The sequence below is a fragment of the Triticum aestivum genome, chromosome 6D, assembly GCF_018294505.1.
Source record: "Triticum aestivum cultivar Chinese Spring chromosome 6D, IWGSC CS RefSeq v2.1, whole genome shotgun sequence".
NCBI classification, from domain to species: domain Eukaryota; kingdom Viridiplantae; phylum Streptophyta; class Magnoliopsida; order Poales; family Poaceae; genus Triticum; species Triticum aestivum.
Genome location: NC_057811.1, coordinates 127,076,075 through 127,091,293, shown reverse-complemented (window position 1 = coordinate 127,091,293; position 15,219 = coordinate 127,076,075).

Sequence of the window (15,219 nt, the reverse complement as noted above, 5' to 3'; positions counted from 1 at the left end):
ACCGGAAGGGTCCCGGGGGTCCACCGGGTGGGGCCACCTACCCCGGAGGGCCCCATGGGCTGAAGTGGGAGGGAAACCAGCCCCTGGTGGGCCGGTGCGCCCCCCATGGGCCTTCCCCTGCGCCTAGGGTTGGAAACCCTGGGGGTGGGGGGCGCCCCACCTGGCTTGGGGGCAAGTTTCCCCCCTTGGCCGCCCCCCCCCCCATGTAGATGGGATCCCAGGGCTGGCGCCCCCCCAGGGGGCCTATATATAGTGGGGGGAGGGAGGGCAGCAGTACCCTAGCCCCTGGCGCCTCCCTCTCCCTCCCGTGACACCTCTCCCTCCCGTGACACCTCTCCCTCCCGCTTGCGCTTTGGCGAAGCCCTGCCGGGATCCCCGCTACTTCCACCACCACGCCGTCGTGCTGCTGGATCTCCATCAACCTCTCCTTCCCCCTTGATGGATCAAGAAGGAGGAGACTTCGCTGCTCCGTACGTGTGTTGAACGCGGAGGTGTCGTCCGTTCGGCGCTCGGTCATCGGTGATTTGGATCACGACGAGTACGACTCCATCAACCCCGTTCACTTGAACGCTTCCGCTCGCGATCTACAAGGGTATGTAGATGCACTCCTTCCTTCTCGTTGCTAGTAAACTCCATAGATGGATCTTGGTGATGCGTAGAAAATTTTAAAATTCTGCAACGATCCCCAACATTATGGTCTTTCTTCTTCTCAGCATAAACATCCAAGTCATCCTCATTTTCTTCCGGGGCATTTATCAACTGAGCCCATTCTTCAATAGTAGATTGGTACCTTGTACCTTCAGACATCCAAATGATCTTCCCATCTGGGTAGAAGTGGGCAGTGGAGTAAAGCTGCATGATCAGCTCATCATTCCACTTGGTGAGCTTCTGGGCAACAAATGTACCAACTCCACATGCTTTGAAGCTGTCATGTACACCTGGATAGTGATCTTCATTCTTCTTGATGTACTCCCAGTCAACCCATCTCATGTCACACACTATGGGCTTCTTTTCAAGCAAAATTGTCTCATAAAGTGTTGTTGTTCCTTAGTGTGAGACTTGTAATCCACAACAGTTCTTCTCCTGACAGCATATGGATCAGACTGTCTCCATAATCTCAGTCCTGAATCCTTCCTGATTTTCATGTTTTCTGCAATAGGATGTGCATCATTGTGGTCAGGGATCTTGGGCTCCAGCTTCTCAAAAGTGAGTCATCTTCCTCTTCTTCAGCAGCTTCAGGCACTGGGGCCTTGTTCTTCTCCTCGGGAGGAATACTTCTGGTGTTCCTCTTGGGTTTAGGCTTTGAGCTGGAGCAGCAGCCTTGGGAGCAGCTTTGGGCTTAGATGGAGCAGCCCCTGATCTGATTGCATCTCCCATGAGCTTCTGAGCTTTGGGTGCTGGTGCAGCATCCTCTTGTTCTTCTTCTTCTTCAGAATCTCTCATCATTGATGGCTTGCCAAGAACTTTGGCAGTAGTGGTTCTTGCCCTCTTCTTCTTTTTACCATCACCTGCTGCTTCACCATCATCTGATTCAATGGTAAACTTCATAGTTTCACCTGTGGCAACTTTCTTTGGCTTGGAAGCTTCAGCAGTTGAGGCTCTGGCTTTTGACATTGGAACTCTTCTTGCTGGAGCCTTTGTTTTCATTCCAGGCTTTGTTGCAGCAGTAGTGCTATACTCCTTCTTCAGCACCTTCTTTCTTGAAGTGGCCTCATCCTCAACAGCCAGATAATCCTCATCTTCAGAATCTGAGGTTTTCTTCTTCCTTATCCTGGTAGCTGCCTTTGGCAAGTTACTGGGTGTGCTCCTGCTGCCCTCATCATAGCTGCTGGAGGGACTAGTGCCCTCACTCAACTGAACCTGTTCCTCTGACTTATTCTGACTATCACTTTGATCAGACATCTCTGCAAATACTCTGACAGCAGACCCTGTGAATAGTTATAGATGAGGTAGAGTATGATGAGCATCACAAAGTACAGGAGTTTTGCAAAACAGATGACTTAAAAACTTAGTTTTAGTTCTTCACAGAAAGCATTTCGGATCTACCAATTTGTAAACTCGGTGATACCGAAGCAGCTTTTGGAACCTAAACTAGTGAACTCGGTCAGACCGAGTCACAGTTTGGTGGTACCGAGACTGCTAGGGTTTCACAGAGAAAACAAACTCGGTCACACCGATTTGCAATTTTCGGTAAGACCGAAAATGCATGTGCTCTGGCCTAAGCCAAATCGGTGAGACCGGTTTCTACAACTCGGTCGGTCCGAGATGAATCGGCGGAGACCTAACCCTAAATTTTCAAATCAAAACTAATCTACGAGACGTTTTTCGTGGACAGGATGATTTCAACCGTGGCAAGAATCATGGCAAAGCAATGTGCTAGGAATCAGAGTGAAAGAGACAGCACAAGGGGTCGAACACTTACCCTAGAGCGGCGAGTGTTTGCTACGGCGGCAACGACGGAGCAGATTGCCGTTGACGGCAGCGGAGACCAGCGGTGAGAGGTCGCTGGCGGCGAGAAGACGATCCGGAGACCCTAAGAGGCAGAGCAGGTTACGCGCGGGTGAAGGGTTTCAGAAAAAAATTCCAAAATTTGACCCGTCAGTATATATAACCTGACCCTGTCGGTGTGACCGAGTGGAACAACTCGGCACCAAGATGCAAAACTGCAGGCAGTTACTGCAACTCGGTGAGACCAAAAGGTTCTAATCGGTTGCACCGAGATTGAAAAACCTAGATCAACTAAGTGATCTCGGTAGGACCTCAAAGGATGAATCGGTCAGACCGAAATGCACAAAGAGGTTTTGGAAGTTTAAGTCTATGACGAATCGGGGACTCCGAGTGCTCCTCACACAGAGTGGTTCGAATCTGACTTGATCAAACTTTGTGATGTAGCATGAATAGAGTTTGAGACGAGGAAAGCATAGATAGCTAGAGGGAGTTCTTAGGCATTCTTGTCCATCCATTTGGCAAAAGAGAAAAAGCCAAACAATCAAAGCAACAAATGGATGTCCTCGAACGAGAAAAATATGCATCCAACATGCTCACACAATTAAAATAGCAAATGAAGTATGTGACAAAGCATGCACAAACACTCTAGCATCTATCAAGCAATTGGCGATGACTAGGTCATCTATATATGAGTATATTGACTTAGGAGTCAAATGAGAACATTTGATCATAGGTCATACTCATCGTTTAAGCACAAGTGGGGTTACCACTTTTACATAAAGCATTGTTGTGCTCACACCATTAGAGTTGCTTTAGCTCAATTCTTAGAGTAAAGCTCCCCCTAGATGTGATATCCCCCCTAAGAGGGATGAACTAACCTTGGGTTTTGTCGATGATGACTTCATGTAGGTGTTGAAGATGTGGATCCTCAATGTTGATGTAGATCATTCGGAGCAATCCATTGGAGTGAGTTGCACTTTCAATACCTACACGGGTTAGTCCCACAAGGAACAAGCAAGGATATCCATAGACATAGAGTGATGTATACACAAGATGTTGTCCATGAAAGCATTAGGTTACCTTGTCCCTTGTCTTACCAACAAGAGGGTTTGTGACTCCTTGGACTAGTGCAAGATATGGAAGTTGTTTGCACTTGTCCTCGCCAAAATGATAAGAGTGAAGTATGTTGGCGGAGTCACCCTCAAGAACTCTCTAGTTCTTCTTCTTCGGGATCCACACCATCTTGATGGGAATCCTTGGAGTTGTAGTCGTACTTGATGAAGTAGAACTTGATGTAGTCTTGGGAACCCACTTGACCAAGGCCTTAGGTGCTTCTTCAAATGCATCAATCTCCTCTTGAAGCTTGTCCTTGCCTTTTTGCTTGTGGTCTTGTGGTGGAAGATCATCTTGAGCTTGTGTTCCTTGGAAAGAAGTAGGATCATACTTCTCTTGTTGAGGAACAAACTTCGTCTTGGGGTATTGATCTTCTTCCCACTCAACTCCATTGGCATTGAACTTTCGTTCAAAACCAACACCTTGATTCTTCCGGTGCCTTCCTTGCTTGCGTACAATTTCCTCAAATTGCTTACTTCCGGCAAGGCTCTTGTAAACACCTTTCTCTATAATTCCCTTCAATAAGCTATTTTCTTGCTCAAGTGTAACTTGGCTAAGAGAGTCATTAGTGGAATCAAGAGAACTACTAGAAGCAACAACATTGGATTTAGCATGATTGTTGTTACTACTAGATGAAGAATCTTTCTTGTTCTTGTTGTTAGATTTAACTTGTGGCATGTAAGTAGACAAGAGTAAACGCTTGGCAATGTAAGAAGAACTTTTCTTGCGAAGATCATCATTGATTGCCTTTAAAAACTCATGCTCTTGCTCAAGGTTGAGCTTTTCAAAGCGTAGCTTCTCATGAGTCTTTAAAAGTTCTCGATGATCTTCCAAGGTAGTTTCATGAGCTAACTTAAGAGTGTTTAGTTCTTTAGTTAGACGCTCAATCTCCTTCTTATCATCATCATTCGTTTTATCTTGATTAGCATGATTAATAGCAAATTCATCATAGTTTTCATAACTAGAGTTGTCAACAAGTAAATCATCATCTCCTAGCAAATCATCTTCATCACTATTGAAATCAACATACTCGGGGTGTGTTACCTTTGGACCTTTAGCCATGAAGCATCTCCCAATTCCTTCATTTGGTGAGTCAAATATGTCGTAGGAGTTGGTTGTCACAAGTGCTAGTCCGGCAACACCTTCATCTTGAGTATATTCGGAGTCGGAGTGATAACTTCTTTCGGAGTGATTGTCGGAGTCGGAGCCGGATACCCATTCACCAACATGAGCTTGATGTCTTCTTTTTGTGTAGCTCCTTGATGACTTATCCTTCCTTTCCGAATCCTTGCTTCTCCGAGAGGGTCTTCGTTCATAACGATCATCTCTACTCCTTCTTTCTCTTGGTGGTGATTCTTCTCTTCTACTCCTTCTTTTGGGAGAATCTTCTCTTCTTTTGTAGGGAGCCGTACACTCATTGGAATAGTGTCCGGGTCTTCCACAATTGTAGCAATTACGCTCACGACTAGAAGATCTTTTGTCATTGTAGGACCTTGACTTGGAACTTCTTTCCTTGCTTCTACTTTTGTAGAACTTGTTGAAGTTCTTCACCATTAGGCTCAATTCTTCATTGAAGGTTTGTTTCTCACTTGATGATGTGGGAGCTTCACATGAGGCTTTGTAAGCACCGCTTGACTTGTTGTGGAGCTCTTCCTTATCCTTGAGTGACATCTCATGAGCAACAATTCTTCCAATGACTTCCGTTGGCTTGAGATCTTTGTAATTGGGCATCATTTGGATCAATGTGCACACGGTATCATATTTTCCATCCAAGGCTCTTAGGATCTTCTTGATGATGAATTTATCGGTCATCTCTTCACTTCCTAAGCCGGCAATCTCATTTGTGATGAGAGCAAGCCTAGAGTACATTTCAGCGACGCCTTCACCATCCTTCATTTTGAACTTGTCAAGTTGACTTTGAAGCACATCCAATTTGGATTCCTTGACGGAGTCGGTACCTTCGTGCATATCAATCAAAGTATCCCAAATTTCCTTTGCATTCTCAAGACGGCTGATTTTGTTGAATTCTTCGGGGCACAATCCGTTGAAGAGAATATCACAAGCTTGAGCATTGTATTGCAGCATCTTCAACTCTTCCGCGGTAGCTTCACGGTTTGGTTCTCTCCCATCAAAGAATTCACCTTGCAAGCCAATACACACAATAGCCCAAACGGCCGGGTTATGTCCAAGAATATGCATTTTCATCTTATGCTTCCAACTAGCAAAATTGTACCATCAAAGTAAGGACCTCTACGGTGGTAATTTCCCTCGCTAGACGCCATACTCTCCTAGGTTGTGAAACCAAGGCTATGACCACCAAAAGCTATGGAAATCAAAGCAAATGGAGACCAAAGCTCTGATACCACTTGTAGGATCGAAAGTATGTCTAGAGGGGGGTGATTAGACTACTTGACCAAATAAAAATCTAGCCTTTTCCCAATTTTAGTTCTTAGCAGATTTTAGCAACTTAGCACAAGTCAAGCAATCAACTTACACATGCAATTCTAAGAGTGTAGCAGCGGAATGTAAAACAATTGCATATGAAGGTAAAGGGAGGAGTTTGAGGGAGCAAACGCAATGTTGACACGGAGATTTTTATCCGTGGTTCCGATAGGTGGTGCTATCGTACATCCACGTTGATGGAGACTTCAACCCACGAAGGGTAACGGTTGCGCGAGTCCACGGAGGGCTCCACCCACGAAGGGTCCACGAAGAAGCAACCTTGTCTATCCCACCATGGCCGTCGCCCACGAAGGACTTGCCTCACTCGGGTAGATCTTCACGAAGTAGGCGATCTCCTTGCCCTTACAAACTCCTTGGTTCAACTCCACAATCTTGACGGAGGCTCCCAAGTGACACCTAGCCAATCTAGGAGACACCACTCTCCAAGAGGTAACAAATGGTGTGTTGATGATGAACTCCTTGCTCTTGTGCTTCAAATGATAGTCTCCCCAACACTCAACTCTCTCTCATAGGATTGGATTTGGTGGAAAGATGATTTGAGTGGAAAGCAACTTGGGGAAGGCTAGAGATCAAGATTTATGTGGTTGGAATGAAATATCTTGACCTCAACACAAGTGTAGGTGGTTCTCTCTCAGAAAATGTATGTTGGAAGTGTAGGCATGTTCTGATGGCTCTCTCCACGAATGAAGAGTGGGTGGAGGGGTATATATAGCCTCCATACAAAATCTAACCGTTACACACAATTTACCAAACTCGGTGGGACCGAATCGTGAAACTCGGTCAGACCAATTTAGTTCATAATGTGACCGTTAGGCATTTCGGTGGGACCGACACGTCAACTCGGTGAGACCGATTTCGTTAGGGTTAGGGCATAACGTAATCTCGGTGAGACTGATTACACAAACTCGGTGAGACCGATTTTGGTAATGGACAAACAGAGAGTTGGTCAGGCAAACTCGGTGGGACCGATTCGCTCATCTCGGTTGGACCGAAACGTTACGAAAGGGAAACAGAGAGTTTGCATTGCAATCTCGGTGGGACCGATCGCTCATCTCGGTTTGACCGAAACGTTACGAAGGGAAACAAAGAGATTACAACCCCATCTCGGTGAGACCGAGATCCCTATCGGTGAGACCGAAAAGACTAGGGTTTCTAGCAGTGGCTATGTCAACTGAACTCGGTGGCCCTGGATAGAAAGTTTCGGTGGGGCCGAGTTTGACTTTTGGTTTGGGACATATGTGGATGTGAGAAAGTAGTTGAGGGTTTTTGGAGCATATCACTAAGCACTTTGAGCAAGAAACTCATTAAGCAACACCTCACCCCCTCTTGATAGTATTGGCTTTTCCTATGGACTCAATGTGATATTGGATCACTTAAAATGAAAAATGTAGAGTCCTGAGCTTTGAGCTTGAGCCAATCCTTTGTCCTTAGCATTTTGAGGGGTCCACTTTTCTCATCCATGCCATGCCAATCATTGAGCTTTCCTGAAATGTTTATCTTGAAATAGCATTAGCTCAATGAGCTATATGTTGTTAGGAATTACCAAAACCACCCAGGGATAGTTGCACTTTCAGCCTCACCGCTGTCGCTCCAACTTCGCCACCGTCCACCGCACCGGAGCTGTTCCTGCTATGCCGTCCTTCGCCGCCTCGGATCTGCTTCCCCTCCGCCGACATACGGCCACGGCAACACAGTCAACAATTTGGCCATGGGTTTGTCCAAGCCTGCACCCTCCTCCAAAACATCGGTTTCCCCGGCAAAAAGAAGAAGATCGGCGCGACATGTGGAGGCGACCACACTGGCAACCGGAAATGGTACTCCTCTTCCCTTATTCGTGCAAATCTTATGTGTCTGCTTGCACGGTATTCATCCCACAGAAGACACTAGTTGACCGCTTCTTCTTGATACTAGATGTTCCTAGTTACTCGTGATGCACAAGGTTTCTCCTCATATACTATTTCACCTTAGCTAGAGGTCCGTCGCCCCCCTGGATTTCAATTCCTGGTTAGTTGATTCCCAAATAACGGAAGCATTCCCCGGCATAACAGGCACTAGTCCACCTATTACGCTGGGGAAGCAGCGCCTCGGTGTTTGGCCTAGAGCTGCTGGCGCTCGATCTGGAGGTCGGCCGGGATTAAAGGGATGGCTTGGGGGCGCTGCCAAGCACGGCGGTGGTGTGAGGTCGAGGGGAGGGCGGGGCGGCGGAGACAGGTGTCTGGGCCGGTGGTCACTGGCGGTTCGAGAAAGATCGTCAACAGTGACTGGCGGGAGGTAGACGAAGGCCATCTGCCCGTTCCTTATAGATCGGACGGTTCATAAAAAAATCGTCTGACCTATTTATTTTCAGTCGACTGTTATCTTGATAGGACCACATGTGGTGGTGTGCTGGAGGAGTACCTGCATTTCATGTGCTCATATATTACAAAATCATACGGAGTAGAATCTAATTTTGTTTGCCATGCAATGTTGTAGAGCTATCATATGTCTCCTGTCATTTATTTTTCAGCCACCTGCTATCTGCTACTTTTACAGTGCACTAGTTCTGCACACACTTCACCCATACTCTAGCTATTGTGTTTTTATGCAAGTGTATTTCAGACTCTACTGCCTTCACAGAAGCAGAAAATAAAAGAGAGAAGTTGCTCCAGCGTGGTACGCGGCTAGGCCAGACACGTTTCAGCCATTTAAAGGCTGCAGTGTCAGCAGATGGAGACGGTAAACGTAGCTCTGGAGTTGATGACCTCGCTCCCAATGAACCACCATCCCAGGTGCCTGCTTTAACTTCGCGGTGTCATATGTGGTTGCATGTTGCATATGGTGTCTCACTTGTATTCAAAAGGCCGAAGTCGGTCTTTATTAAGGTAAGGAAAGATATTTTTTACATGAACCACCATCCCAGGAGCACCAGAAGTCAAATGGCTAGTCAGGGCACTGGTCGAGCCAGTGACAAGCCCAGCACAGACAGGCATCACCTGGAAGCCAACTAAAAAGCCACGATGGTGGCGAAGCAGCCCGCCTCCCACCAGGATCTCAGGTCCTAGATGATCATGCTCACCACTCCAGCCGGATGTCTAGCTTGTATTGCTTCCAATTTGGTTAAATTGCATCTGCTTAGCTTACACACTATACCTTTCAATATGACATGCCTTCCTGTTTTTGGTACATACTAGCACATTTGTCTATTAACCATGTTCTTACATCAAACTAATGTTCTTGTGTATCCATCATCAATCACTTATGATGAGGCAGTCAGGCAAGTGGACTACTATGAGAAAATATCCTCATTTAAAGATTGCAGCGTCAGCCTCCCCACAAGATTCTCAAGAAACAGCAAGGCTAGATGAAGATAGTGAACATAGCTCTATAGTTGATTACTACATTTCCCCTACACTAGCATAGCAGGTGCTTGCTCTAACTTGGCACGTGATATGTGGTTGCATGTTGCATATGGTGTCTAGATTGTAATTCTTCCAATCTGGTTAAATTGCATGTGCTATTCTGCTTAGTTTATAAATTATACCTGTTAATGTGACATGCCTTCCTGTTTTTAGTACATAGTACATCTGTCTATTAAGCATGTCCTTACATAAAACTATTGTTTTTTTGTATCCCGCATAAATCAATATGACGAGACACCTTTAGTATATGCAGTGTGATATTAGTTGCATCTTTCAGATGATTTATAGCATGCGCTGCTTCTAGTTTGTTGAAATGCCATTTATGATGGGACGCTTTTAACTTGGCAGAGTCATATTGGTTGCATCTTTCATGTGGTGTCTAGCTTGCATTGCTTCTTATTTGTTGAAATGGTTTCTTCTTAGTTTACACAAATAGTTGTGAATATGCCATGTCATCCTGTTTTTCTTATTATTCCATCCCGGAATCATGTGTTTGCCTTACATCAAAGTAGTGATTGTCAGTATCATGCACGAATGAGTTCCGAAGAGTGAATTTTATTGCTTTTTCTTGTCGGTTTTACTTGACAATTCAAAATCAATAAAGCGGAAGGAAGTTAGCAAGGCACCGGGTGAATGGTGCTCCTTCCAAACGGAGGGCCTCTACAGATTCTACTCCTCCATCCCCCCCCCCAAGATGATTTCCAAGACAACACATGCACAGACACTCAACGTAGTTGTGTTGATGATGAGCACGTCTCCCCTAGTGCACCATCACAGGTGCTCCCTCTAACTTGGCACTGTTATATGTGGTTGCATGTTATGTATGATGTCTAGCTTGTATTGCTTCTAATTTTGTTGAATTTCATCTGCTTACTTTACACATTATACTTGTGAATAAGACACGGGTTCCTGTTTCTAGAACATACAATATCTGTCTATCACACCATGTTCTTACCTCAAAGTACTACTGTTGTGTAACCTGCAACAATCACTTATCATATGACATGTTTGACTTGGGAGTGTGATATAGGTTACATCTCGCATTCTTTTCTAGCTTGTACTACTTCTTATTTGTTGAAATGATGAGACAGTTTTAACTTGGTAGAGTGATATTCGTTGCATCTTTCATATGGGGTCTAGCTTTCATTGCTTCTAATTTGTTGAAACTCCATCTCCTTAGTTTACACATCATAAGCTGTGAATATGCAATGATGTGAATATGCAATGGCACTAATGACGAGACACCTTTAACTTGGTAGTGTGATGTTGTTTGCATCTTGCATATGATTTATTTCTTGTACTGCTTCACATCTGTTTAAATGGCATTTATGATGAGACGCTGTTAACTTGGCAGAGCGATATTTGTAGCATCTTTCATATGGTGTCTACCTTCCATTGCATTGCTTATAATTTAGTGAAATGTCTTCTGCTTAGTTTACAAATCATAGTTCTGGTTATCTCATGTCGTCCTGTTTTTCTTACATATTACATCCTCCTATCATGTGGTTGTCTAACATCAAAGTTCAGTTCGTCTGCATCACGCATCAATTTTTTCTGAAGAACTAAATTGTATTCGTTTTTCTTGTCGGCTTGACTTAACATGGCACAGAGAAAGAGGAAGCAAGACAAAATGACAAGGAAAGGGAAGTGGAAGAATCCTGCAGATTCTGCTGGTACTGATGGTGCAATAGAAGGTCAAAGTTCAGCGGAAAATTGTACCAACCGGGTATCCCGTGCTACACGAGCTGCAGAACAAGCCAAACAGAAACAAATAGTTACCACCAAACAAGCAGAGACAGCCCTAGTTGTTGCAACACCTTCCACAGTACCACCAGCTGCACGATTTACTCATTGGTCAACTCAGCTAGCAGCACGTTCCCAAGCTCCCTTGCCACCTGACACTACTTCCGAAGCACTCTTGACACAAGATGAATTGGCAAGATCAGATGAACTTTGTGAGCTTCAACAGCAAGAAGGTAGTTGCTGGAGTCAAGTTACAGTTGCATGCTTCTTTATATGTAGTCTCACAGTTTGATGTACACATACACTTCCCATGTTTGTTGTTGGACTAGCACCTAGGTGCAAGAGGAAACAAACATCAGGGATAATGCTCGATAGGTTAACTAAATCTAGAGGAGGAAGAATGGAGATCCGTTTTGAGGCAGGTTTAAAAAGGCCACGTGATGCTACAGAGTTAGCCAAGTTAGTATCAGAGGCAGCGGTTGCCTGTTAGGTGTCATGTACGTATCCTCCCAACATGGATTCAGTACAGGAATGACAAAGACGAAACCCAGTTCAACACCTTCCTCGACCATTTATCTATAAGTATGGTTATGTATGGAAACTAGTAATATCGTCTTGCTCTATCCATACTTTCTAGGTTGCTGATAATGAGACTCCCATAATTTTCAACAGATGAGGTTCAAGTTGGATAGCCAAGATGATGCAACCAGACAAGCTTGCACCCATGTTTTCAAGTCTGCTCTGCGACAGTATCGGTATAACTTGAGGAAAACTCACTTTGAAGGCAAGGCTAACAGTGAACTTGCCCAAACATCTCCAGTGGAAAATATATCGGATGAAGACTGGAGAGGCCTCGTTAAACACTGGTCCGATCCGAAGTATCAGGTACATTATATATATGTGATCAGATCACATGTTGAAGTCCTATTTACGCATGTGCCACACAAATCTATCTTCTTGTAGGTGAACTGTTCAAAGAACAAGGCCAACTGTACGAAAGTGAAATTCCAAGAGACAACAGAATCTCGTAGCTATATTGCACACTGTGTGGCTCTTGTAATTAGCATCTGTTTCACTCTTTTCGCTGTACCATATTATCAGATCTATATTGACTTGTTCCAAATGCAGAGGAAAGCCCACAAGGACCAAAAAGTACCTGAACCAAATGCTGTGGAAATCTTCAAGGACTGTCACACCAGCAAGACGAAGGGCATAACTACACCAGTTAAAGCCGCTGTTGTAAGTCCTTAATCCTCATGCCTTTCAATTACTACTTACTCCGACTCATGCCTTGAACTGCATGGTTTGCAGCCAATGTCTATTACTCTTTTTGATTTTATACACAATTGTCTTAGCGTATCATTGCACCTTACAAGGTTTAAAAGAGAGGAGTGATGTTCCTTTGATCTTTACCTGTAATATAGTTCCGTGCTGGACTTGCCCACACAACGTTACAATTGCATGTTTGTCTGTTCTCAGTTGTTTTGTGATATGAATGATGTCACATTATGCTTACCGTATTATAAACTTTGTCTCTTTATCCTTAACTGTCAATACAATGTGAAGAAATAGACAATACATTAGCCATGGTACATGGTCATATGTTTGGAACCTAGTTTTATTATGTACTTTGCAGTAAAATACAACTAATATTTTACATGGGTTCACCAGATTAAGTTCTGTATATAGACCAAAGCTATTTTGTTTGGTTTTGCTGCCTCCTTAATATCTTCTGTTCTGGTACTAATGTAAAAAATCGACTTTTCAGCAAGCTATGGAAAAATGGTGGAACCAACCGCAATGTCAGCTCTTGCTGCAGTGGGTCAGTACCTGTCCACTAACAGTGCCAAAAGCACGTTCCTGCGTTATACTGGGTTGGTTGTTTAGGCAATCTCGTCCAAACTGCCTCAAGATCAAGATATGCAAGCTCAAAACAATGTTATATCTGCGCTCCAGACACAAGTCCGTTCCCTAACAGAGACCCTTTGTGAAACAAGGACAAACATTGTGCGATGTCGTCAAGATATGCATGGTTTTGAAACCAGACTATCAGACATTTGCTATGTTGTTCAGGAGCCTAGGAGAAATGAAGGCGAAGGTTATGGTGCTCCATTGGACAATACAACATGAAAACGTAACAGTCAGGTCAAATGAACTGAGCTTCTGAACTTCCGATGGTGCATTTATCTGCCAGACTGTTAACTTTTATGCCAACCTTATTTTGTTTTATAGTTGTAATTTGTTTTGTTGCGATACAAAATTTGTTCTTAACGTGCAGCCACCGGCTGAAGAAAATAGCAAGCCATTTTTGTATAGTGTAGGGTGTTGCCTATATTTGCACTGGTGGCGATCTTTGATGCCCAGTGGATGTAATGTGTGCAATCGCCTTAATAGCCTAGCGTTAGTTCCGGGCTTATTTATTTCCTAGTCTTCTTTTTCCCTGGTTTGCTAGTGGCCGCAACAACCATGGGCCATATACGGACTGTGGTAACCATGACCCTGCTATGGGCCGTAGGATCCATGGGCCTCCTACGGGCCGTCTTTAAATGGTCCTCCAACACGGCCGTAGAATCGGTGGGCCTCGGGCCGTCAGATAAATGGGTCTACATGGGCCGTAAACAGGCGTAATTGGTATCGGCCCAGCACGGTAACAGGCCGTTAACAGGCCGAAGGACAGCAAAGGCTTAATTCTATCACAGGCATAACGGGTCGTTAATGGGCCAGAATATAGGACGGGCTGGAAACGGCGCAACGGGTTACTAAGCCAGGAACGGGCCGACTCTTGCCACGGGCCGAATTTGGCCCATTAGGGGAACAGGCCAGTAACGGGCATGAAGTAATCGAGGGCCGGAAAGGAGCCCAAGAACATATGGGCCGTCAGTAGGCCGAAAGCTAACATGGGCTGGAAACGGCCCATGTGAATCATGGGCCATTAACGGGCCGTTAACGGGTACAAAGAAATTTACTGTTCATTCTGGGCTAGAGTCACTGTGGGCCTTTAAAGGGCCTAAAGATACAAAGGCCTCATATGGGCCAAAAGACGTCGTGGTCCATACATGGGCCGAAAGTGAAACGGGCTGGTGTTATATCCGACGGCCCACGTGACGTTGTTGGGCCGATTTCGGGTAGGCCCTAATGGGTCGTGAGTTACCGGGCCATAAAATGGGCTATTTGCGAAGAGACCGTTAACAGGCTTTTCATGGGCCAGCCTGCTAACTTTTGACCAAGTCAAACGGGCCGGCCTTTGTAAGCTAAATGGGCCGGTGGTGGGCCGTGGCACGTGTCAACATATCATAGACGCCTATCTGACCCACTGACGAGCTGACACATGTTTCCTCTGGCCAATCAGAATTTTACACGTGGAAATTTCCCATTGGTCCGGGCTGTTAACGGGTTATCGGATCCAAAACCGGACCCGGTAGCTTAACGGCGACCCGTTATGATGGATGCCACGTGTCGGTCACCCTTGACGAAAACACTTCTGTGACGCGCGATTTATCGTCATGGAAGTGGACACTTCTATGATGATAATTTTGGTAATGTCAGGAACACTTCTACGACAACACAGGTATGACTATCTTGATTCTGTCATAAAATTGCCATGGATGTACATGCATGAAAGAAAACGTGACCTACTGTGACAAACACGTATCATCACGGAAGTGTCTTTTTTTGTAGTGGTGGTTCACTCGGATGAACTGTTTGTGTTGAGACAAGAGAACATAAATGGTTCAATATATCAAGATGTGTGTGATACGCGGCAAACAGGTATGTAATCAGAAATGTGTGCGAAGACCGATAATAACACAGACTATTGCTTCTAATAAGACGTATGTGATACGCTCTGTCTACACAACACCTATTGGCCATTGGGCAACGAGCGATCATCCGGGTACGCCATAAGGATGGAAGAGGGCATCCTATATCAGCAAGGACGAGTTGTTCCACCAGTAGCTCATCTAAGAGAACTCTCAAGTTAACTATGCTCAGGCTGGAGTAGGCATGAGATGAGTGACCCGATGGGAAGCTGTCTTGATGTTAATCCCACTGATGG